This window comes from Heterocephalus glaber, unplaced genomic scaffold, assembly GCF_053883595.1.
Source record: "Heterocephalus glaber isolate CG9 unplaced genomic scaffold, H.glaber_assembly_v1.0 deba00001572, whole genome shotgun sequence".
NCBI classification, from domain to species: Eukaryota; Metazoa; Chordata; class Mammalia; order Rodentia; family Bathyergidae; genus Heterocephalus; species Heterocephalus glaber.
The window spans coordinates 12068391-12077417 of record NW_028258357.1 but is presented as its reverse complement, the minus strand read 5'-3'; positions in this window follow the sequence as shown (position 1 = coordinate 12077417).

Genomic DNA, 9027 nt, shown 5'->3' with positions numbered 1-9027 from the left:
TTCCCATCTCTCAAATGGGTGCAATGTGGATTCCAGCGTCGTGCCCGAGCTGGCCTACAGTAGCACAGGAAGTCTCTAAGTGTTCTGAAACTAACAAAATGCAGCACATTAATAACAAGGATATTTTCATTGGAGTTCTTGCTTCCTCTTCCTTTCCTTCAAAGACTAGAAGAGTAATGGAAAATTGCTCTGAGAAAGCTCTGGATTTTGTTTTGTTTTGTTGTTTTGAGACAGCATCTCACTATGTAGCCCAGGCTGGCCTCAAACTCCTGACGATCCTCCTGCCTCATCTTCCCTAATGGTGGGATCAGAGGCGTGTGCCACCACACCTGGAAAACTCTGGATTTTGGGGGGGAAGGGGTGTGGTGGTACCAGGGATCAAACTCGGGACCTTGTGATTTTGAGGCAGGCGGCGGAACCACTGAGCTAAATCTCCAGCCCTGGAGATTTTATTTGAGGTGCTAGGGATTGAACCGAGGGGCTTGTGCATCCTGGGTAGGTGCTATATCCCAAAGCTATGCTCTCAGCCCCAAACTCTGGATTCTGACACTCAGAGGGAAGGGGCTTATTAGAAAAAGAAATGCTGTAATGAATTCTTTAACTGAAGAATGCTTTCATAATATAAGCAACAATGTATACATAACACTATTTCTCAGGGCTTTTGCTTGTGTGTCACAGTTAGCTGAGAGACCTTACAGAAAAGCTTTTTAGACCAAAGTTAGAGAATGGAGAAAGGTGATTGCAAGGCCAGGGCCTCATCTTCCGGCCCATGCTCCCTGCTTAGTCCTATTTCACATTCATTTCCAATTCAAAGCGAGCTTAGGCGCTGTTCAGAGCTGAGGTGGTATCTAGATCACCACAGGCTTGTTTTCCCTCAGCAGGGCCAGCAGGGACTGGGCTACACTGGCTGGATCACTTGGGGATCAGAGTCCAGTTTCAGATTAATCTCTGTGGAGTTCATTCACCACCGGATTGTCTTACCTGGAACTGATTATTCACAAAGCTGTGTCATAGATGATTTTCAAGTTTTCTGAACTCTCAGAGAGGGAAACAGCTATGTCTGACAGGAGGTGTGACCCTCACGGCCCAGGCTCTCTGCCTTGCCTTGCCTTGCAGGAATCCCGTCTCTTGGTTAAAACTGTGATGATGATCCCTCCCTGTGTCTTTGCAGTGAAAATAAAAGCTGCTTCTTACTCCGAGTGCATGGGCCAGCACCTGCACCTGCACCTGCACCTTCTCCCTTGACTGTGGCTCCTGGTCCCCATTTCTCAGGCCAGGAAACCAGGGCCACCTGTCTTTGCAACACAAGTTCTTAACTCCAGCATTGCACTCCAGTGAGCTCTCGCTGCTGTTTCTGTTAGTACCTGGTGGTTATTACTCTGTCTCTGCAAAGTTCAGGCACAGAAGTTTCAGAAAACCCTAAAATAAAAAAGGGATGTAGGGCCAGGTGTGGTGGTGTACACCTGTAATCCCAGCCCTTGGGAGGCTGAGGCAGGAGGATCAACTTGAGTTCCAGGCCAGGCTGGACTACGGAGTGAGTTCAAGGCCAACCTGTACTGATAGACCCTGTCTCAAAAAAAGGCGGCCAGGGCGGGGTGAGGCTCGGGGGAAATTTAATAGGGAAGGCTGAGGTGAGAAATGGAAGAGGAAGTCCAGGTTAAAATTTATTTACTCTAATGTTTTTTCTATTACCAATGCAGAGGAGAATGGAGTGAATGAACCTTGAAAATTAAAAGGCCTTAAATTAAAATTTTAGGATTAAAAATAATAAAAATGACTAGTCCAACTGGCATTTAAGCTTTTTTGTTTGTTTTTGAGGCAGGGACTCCCTGTGTAGTTCAAACTGGCCTTGAACTCACTGTGCAGCCCAGGCTGGCCTCAAACTCCAGGGGACCCTACTGCCCCAGCCTCCCAAGTGCTGGGATTACAGGTGTGCACTACCATGCCCAGCAGGCTCTTTCATTGGAACAAAGAAATGAGCCCAGGTATAGTGCTGCACACCTATAATCCTAGCAGGGGCGGCTGAGGCAGAAGGATTACAAATTCAGGGCCAGCCTGGGCCACTTAGGGAGACTCTCAAAAAAAGAACGCTGTTTTCCAGGCTTACAAGTTCTTACTTGCTCAGTTCCTATCTACTGCAGAGGACTCTGCTTTTCAGGCACCCTGTTGGCTGCAGTCCCCAGTGGGCGCTGCAGTGTTTACTCGAAGCGGGTCCTCCTTATCACCCAGGAAGGTATCTGCGATGGCAGAGCTGTGACTCGGCGTTTTGAGTCACCTCTCCAGCCAGCTTTTTGGAATTGCTGCTTCATTTGGAGATGGTCGTTTTTTGCTACATAGCAATTCTTCATTTTTCATGTACAGATAAAGGCTAAAAAGAAAATGAAGAAGCCCTTTTGTCCATACATGAACAAGTTTTTCAATTACAGTAAGTGAACCTTTTAGCAATCTAGGCCTAATCATCAAAAAAACAAGATTAAAGGGCATTTCTAGGGCAGTCGTTTGGCTCTAGGTACGTGAACTCTAATATATTTTGATATCGGACAATCATAGCTGCTTTGGGAGAGTGATGTTTGAAAAAGAGAGTCCATCTGAGTGTGGTGGCACACACCTGTGATCCCAGCACTTGGGAGGGTGAGGCAGGAGGATCGCTGTGAGTTTGAAGCCAGCCTGGGCTACATAGGGAGACCCTGTCTCAAAAAAAAAAGTTCTTGTCTTTAAGAGACATATACTAAGGGCTGGGGATTTAGCTCAGTGGTTCTGGTGCCTGCCTTGAAAGCACAAGGTCCGGAGTTCAATCCCCAGTACCAAAAAAAGAAAAAAAAAGGAAAGACATATACTATACTAGAAATCTTTGCAGATAGAGTGATAATTCTTTCAAAATAATCTAGATTTTTGGGGTGGGGAAAATAGATGAGAATATGAAGAAAGCCAGGTTGCCCAGGAACTGTTTATTGTTGAGGTTTAAAATACAGGTGTGTAAGACTGCATTTTATTTTATCTTTTTTGGTTTTTTTTTTGGTACCAGGGATGGAACTCGGGACCTTGCACTTGTGAGGCAGGCAGCAGAACTACTGAACTAAATCCCCAGCCCTTATTTTTGTTTTGTTTGTTTGTTGTTTTTTGGTACCAGGGATTGAACTCAGGTCCTTGTGCTTATTTTTGTTTTTTGAGGCAGGGCCTCATTATGTAGTTCAGGCTGGCCTCAAACTCATGCCAGTCCTCCTGCCTCAGCCTCCTGAGTGCTAGAATTATAGGCAAAACCCTGTCTCAAAAAAAAAAATTAAGTTGTAAGCTGTTATAAAATTGGGGCTGGGAATTTAGCTCAGTGGTGCCACTGCCTGCCTTGCAAGTGCAAGGTCCTGAGTTTTATCCCCCATACCAAAAAATGAATAAATAAAATGAAATGAAATTGGGGTGAGATGAGCACTTAATGCTAAGTGTAAATTAGACACCAGTTTAAATATCACGTGGTTTCTCTTATATGAGAAGCTCAATATATAAGTAAAATGCAAAATAAAAGACAATAGGAAAAAAGAGAGAAAAGAAAGTTACTGTAGGCCAGGCCTGCTATCCAGCACTCAGGAGGCTGAGTAGGAGGATTGCTAAGAATTCCAGGCCACCTTGAGCTACATAGTACAAGGTCAGCCTGAACTACACAGGGAGATGCTGTCTCCAAAGAAAGTTATTGTAATTCAACATGGACAATATATTTAAAAGTGTACTTTGATTTAGTATAATCATTTCATGTATTATTTATTTAGGTTTGAGACAGGGTCTTACTGTGTAGCCCAGGCTGGCCTTGAATTCATGGTGATCTTCCTGCCTCAGCCTCCCAAGTGCTGGCATTATAGGCATAAACCACCAGGCCTGGCAAGTGTTTTATATGTTTTTTGGCCGTTAGTCTGGATGTTAATCTTTACATATGATAATTAACTTTATAAGGACTTACAAGATAAATAAATGAATCTGATTCTGACAAAAAAGGGGGAGGATGGAGAAGGGAAAAAAAGAATTAAGGTGTGTAACCATACCTGGCCAATTCCCCACAGTGAATGTAATCATTATGTACTGCAAACATGTACTAATAAAAATTAAAAATATTGGAGTGAGTCATTTATGAAATGCAAATTAAAACAACACTGAAATTTTTAAAAAAACATCGAGATTCCATCTCACTCCAGAAAGAATGGCTGCTATCAAGAAATTAACCAATTGGGCCGGGGATTTAGCTCAGTGGCACCACACCTGCCTCGAAAGCACAAGGTCCTGGGTTTGATCCCAGGTACCAAAAAAAGTAGAAATCAACCAATAACAAATGCTGGCTTCATGGCCGAAGGAAGCAGAGGGTCAAGGGAGGAGCAGGGGGAGATAGAGTCTCCCTGGTCACCCCAACCTGGGACCTGCCTCTTCCAACCAAGCCCCACATCCTAATAGCTATAAGGACCTAAATCTAATCACCTTCCAAAAGCCCCACCAAGGGCCCCGAGTGGTGGTACATGCTTATAATTCCAGCACTCCAGAGGCTGAGGCAGGAGAATCCCTGGGAATTCAGGGCCAGCCTGAAGGGTATAGTGAGACACTGTGTCAACCTCTGCCCAGCAAAAGCCCTGCCTAGGATTGCACAAGGCTTTAGGGGGACATCTAGACATAAACCGTAACACTGCCAGGCTACCTGGGTGCAGGGTTCACGAACAAGACTGTGGTTGTGAGCTGATCACAAGCTTGAAAATCAGAATCCATATTTAGGTACAAAAGAAAATGTCTTCAACTGGGAAAGAGAAACAGAAACACAGTAAGCATGAAGGCAGCCAGTAAATGTTGCTTGGAAAGGAATTGCTTTTAGAGTTGAGTAAAATAAGGTGTTTTTTTTGTTGTTTTTTTTTTGGTACTGGGGATGGAACTCGGGACCCTTGTGCTTTCAAGGCAGGCACCGGAACCACTGAGCTAAATCCCTGGCCTGAGTAAGGTAAGTTTTCCAGTAGCAATAATATATTTTAGGATGAGTTAATGTTCCTGAGCTCCCAAGTACTATATGATGGCTCCACTCTCCTTCCCAAGAGGCCTCTCTGCAACTTTTAAAACAGCAGGAAGGAGCAGGGTGTGATGACATGTACCTGTGATCCCAGTACTTAGGAGGCTGACGCAGGAGGATCCCTGCAAATTCAAGGTCAGCCTGGGCTACATAGGCAGACCCTGTCTCAAAATAAAGCAAAAATTACACCAGTTTATAAGAGATTCAGAATGATGGGCTTCAGCTTTCTATTATTTACTTATTCCTCATTACTACGTTTATAAGTCATGTTTGAGGCTTCAACATTTTCAGGGAACAAGTGGACAAACACACTATTCTTTTTTATACACTACTGAGCCTTATAACCATATCATATAAATGCAGATTACTGTAGGGCCAAGATGTTCCACAAAATAACATTAATATTCAGTTTTATAGTTTAGAGAATGAGAATAATTTACTTCAAAGATTGGCTGCTTTGTGGGAAGGGTTCTCATGGAACATGATATTTAAGTCCAATACAAACACTATGGCACTTCTGTGTTCCAGATAAAAAAGAAATGAAAGACAGCTTTTGACTACCAAGATGCTTGCAGTCTTTTGGGGAAACATGAAACATTGCAAAGCTACATAGCAATATAAAGTTGACTACACCCAAGTGCTACATTGTAACCACATTCATGGGGAGAGGTGCCTGCTTCCAAACTGCTCTGCACCAATAATGACCCGATGTACACAAACACACACTCATCCCTGGTGAAAACAGCTTTCAAAGTCATTTTTCCTTTCTATTTTAGAAATAAAGTCAATGCTTATTAAAGTCTATGTAGTGGACAGTTCCCTTTCATTGTATGTTCTCTGAATCTTCTACATTGCATTCGCCAGTTTTGTTTGCCCTTTAAATCTCACCTATCATTTTCAGATATGTTAATTTATGTGAGAATTTATCTGTATTCCTTTTACATTTATTTTTTTTTCCCCATGGTACTGGGGATCAAACTCAGGACCTTGTGCTTGTAAGGTAGGCGTAGTACCACTGAGCTAAATCCTCGGGCTATCTGTATTCCTTTAAATGTTTAAAAAAATGAATGCTAACGCAATCTTAATTCTTCTTTGTGGGTCAGTTAGGTAAGAACGTTTAAAAACTCATATCTGGTTGCCTGTAATCCCTGCTCTCTGGAGGCTGAGGCAGGAGGATCCCTGTAAATTCACGGCCAGCCTGAACTACATAGTGAGGCTTTTGTCACAAACAACCTCCCATCTGGAGAAATTTGGAGCTGCTTTAAGGTAGATATGGCAGTGTTTGCTTGAGGTGAATACTCAGGACTCTGCTCTGAAACTGAGCCCAGAGCTGCTCTGAGGTATCTGTTGCACCCACATGAGCCACGTGTACACAGAGCCTCCGACAGGGACAGCTGTGAAAGCCACCGCCGGCCTCGTGTGATGGGAAGGCTTCTCACAGGGAATAAGACCTGCCCTGGTTTTCCCTTGGGGTTTGGAAAGAGGAACTCTGACAGTGCAGTGAGTAATTGGAAAGACTTCGGGCAAAACACTTAGAATGAATTCAAACTTTTAAGATAATTAGAAAAAATCGACTAAAGTGAAAATCAAGTGGAAATAGGACGTCCTAGCATTGTTTCTCACAGATTGCTATAACACTCTAGAGAAATGGGATTTTGTTTGTTTTTCAAACAGGGTCTTACTATGTACCCAGGCTAGCCTTGAACTCACATCCATCCTCCTGTCTCAGCCTCCTGAGTTCTGGGATTATGGTGTGCTGCATAGAAAACAGGGTTTCCAGAAGACAAACTCCTACAGCCCCTTCCTTAAGAAGGGGTCTCAGGTGCTTCCTGTGAAATGAGATCCCGGCCACCACTCTCCAGCTGGGTATGTCCAAATAGCCTAGGAAAAGATGGATGATTTGGAGAAAAGACACTCAGGGCAGACAGGAGATCGCTGTAAGCAAAAGATTGCTTCAGTTACTCCTTTAAAAGTGCTGCCTGGATGTGGTAGCAAATGCCCATAATCCCAGCACTCAGGAGGCTGAGGCAGGAGAGATGCCATGAGGCCAGCCTGTGCTGCACAGTGAGACCCTGTCTCAAAAAGCGCGTGCGCATGAGAGAGAAGCTTTGCAGAGCAAGTTTGGGCCAAGTAAAAGTATGAAAAAAGTACATTCTACAGCGTGAGAGCGGCCCACTTTGGAAGGGAGAACACAGTAGCCAGAAATATATTATTTTTGAGGAAATTTCAGGGCATTTCCTGCTTTTGTCCATAATTCAGCGATGCTATACCTGTTTTTCTTGGCTAAAGAAAACTAATGACTAAAATACTTCCTGGCTGCAGCTGGCAGTATGCCCTTCCTTCCTTCAAGAGTTCTCAGTTGCTCATTGGTGGTATTGGGAAGTTTTTCATTTTGGTTTTTTTTCCCCCACCACTGGAGATTGAACCCAGGGGTGCTCTGCCTCTGGGCTACATCCCCCGGCCTTTGGATTTGGAAACAGGGTTGCACCAAAGTTGCATTTGGCTGCATAGTGAGTTCAAGGCCAGGCTGATCTACATAGCGAGACTCTGTCTCACAAAGCAAAAAACAAAAAGGTTGCACGTACAATGCAATCACAACCGTGTAAAAATGCTAATATAAGAATGGAAGCTGGCTGTGGCAGTGCACACCTTTAATCCTAGCACTGGAGAGTCTGAGGCAGGAGGATTGCTGCGAGTTTGAGGCCAGCCTGGGCTACACAGCCAGTTTAAGACCAGCCTGAACTACATAGTGAGATCTTGTCTCAAAAACCACAAACAAACAAAAAACCCACCAAAAGCAAAACTAAAAAACGCTAAAACTAAAACAATAAAAATTGAACACATCTGGGTGTGGTAACGCAAGCCTGTAATCCCAGCTACTTGGGAGGAGATTCGGAGGGGTCCCAGCTTCAAGGCCAACCTAGGTGTCTTCGTGAGACCACGTGTCAGAAAGGAAAAAGGGGGTCAGGGATTTAGCCCTGTGGTGCTGCCGCCTGCCTGGCAAGCGGAAGGTCCTGAGTTCGATCCCCGGGACCAAAAAAAAAAAGGAGTATAACTCAGCACTCCCTATCCCAGTACCAAAAAAAGGGAATGGAAAAAAAAAACATTTTCACTGGATATGGGTAGAGTTTATTTTATACTTTCCTATATTTTTCAAACTTTCTATTATAAGCATGTCCATTTTTATTAGAACACAGTCTTTGTATTTTTGTTAACCAAATGATAAGTAAATTGCTTTTGTGTTGGTTACTAAGTGTAAAATATAAAGCTGGGCATGGTTGCACATGCCTGTAATCCCTGCACTCAGGAGGCTAAGACAGGAGGATTACCGTGAATTCAAGGCCACCCTAGACTTGGTGATTTTTGGGGGGGAGGGGTACCAGGGATCAAACTCAGGTCCTTGCGCTTGTGAGGCAGGCGGGGAACCACTGAGCTAAATCCCTGGCCCCCTAGGCCACCCTAAACTACATCTTGAGTTCAAGGCCAGCCTGAGCTACATAGCAAGATCCTGTATCCCCCCAAAAAAGAATAAAATATAAGAACAAAGTCAGGCATAGAGGTGCATGCCTGTAATTCCAGCACTCAAGAGGCTGAGGCAGGAAAATTGCCCCAAGTGTAAGGCCAGCTTGGGCTATGTAGTGAGACCCTATCTCAAAAAACAAACCCCACAAGAGTAGAAACACTTACAATCACTGAACTCTAAGGCTCTGGGGGGTGCTTGCTGGCAGGCAGTGAATGAGTTCACTCCAGGTCACTCAACTTTCAGCTGAATAGAGCTTGGCCTGTGGGCTGCACAGCAGGAAGTGGCAGGGTCCTCAGCTTGGAGCTTACTTCCTTTAACCTCACTGACAGGCAAGGGTCACTTGGCCCCCAGAGTGCCCTGCCCTCCATCCCCGAGCTCTCTTCTTTTTCCACCTTCACCGACCGGAATCAGTGAGCAGGAAGGAAAGGAAAAATGGGGCAGGACAAACCTGAAGGTGCAGGAAGGGTCCATC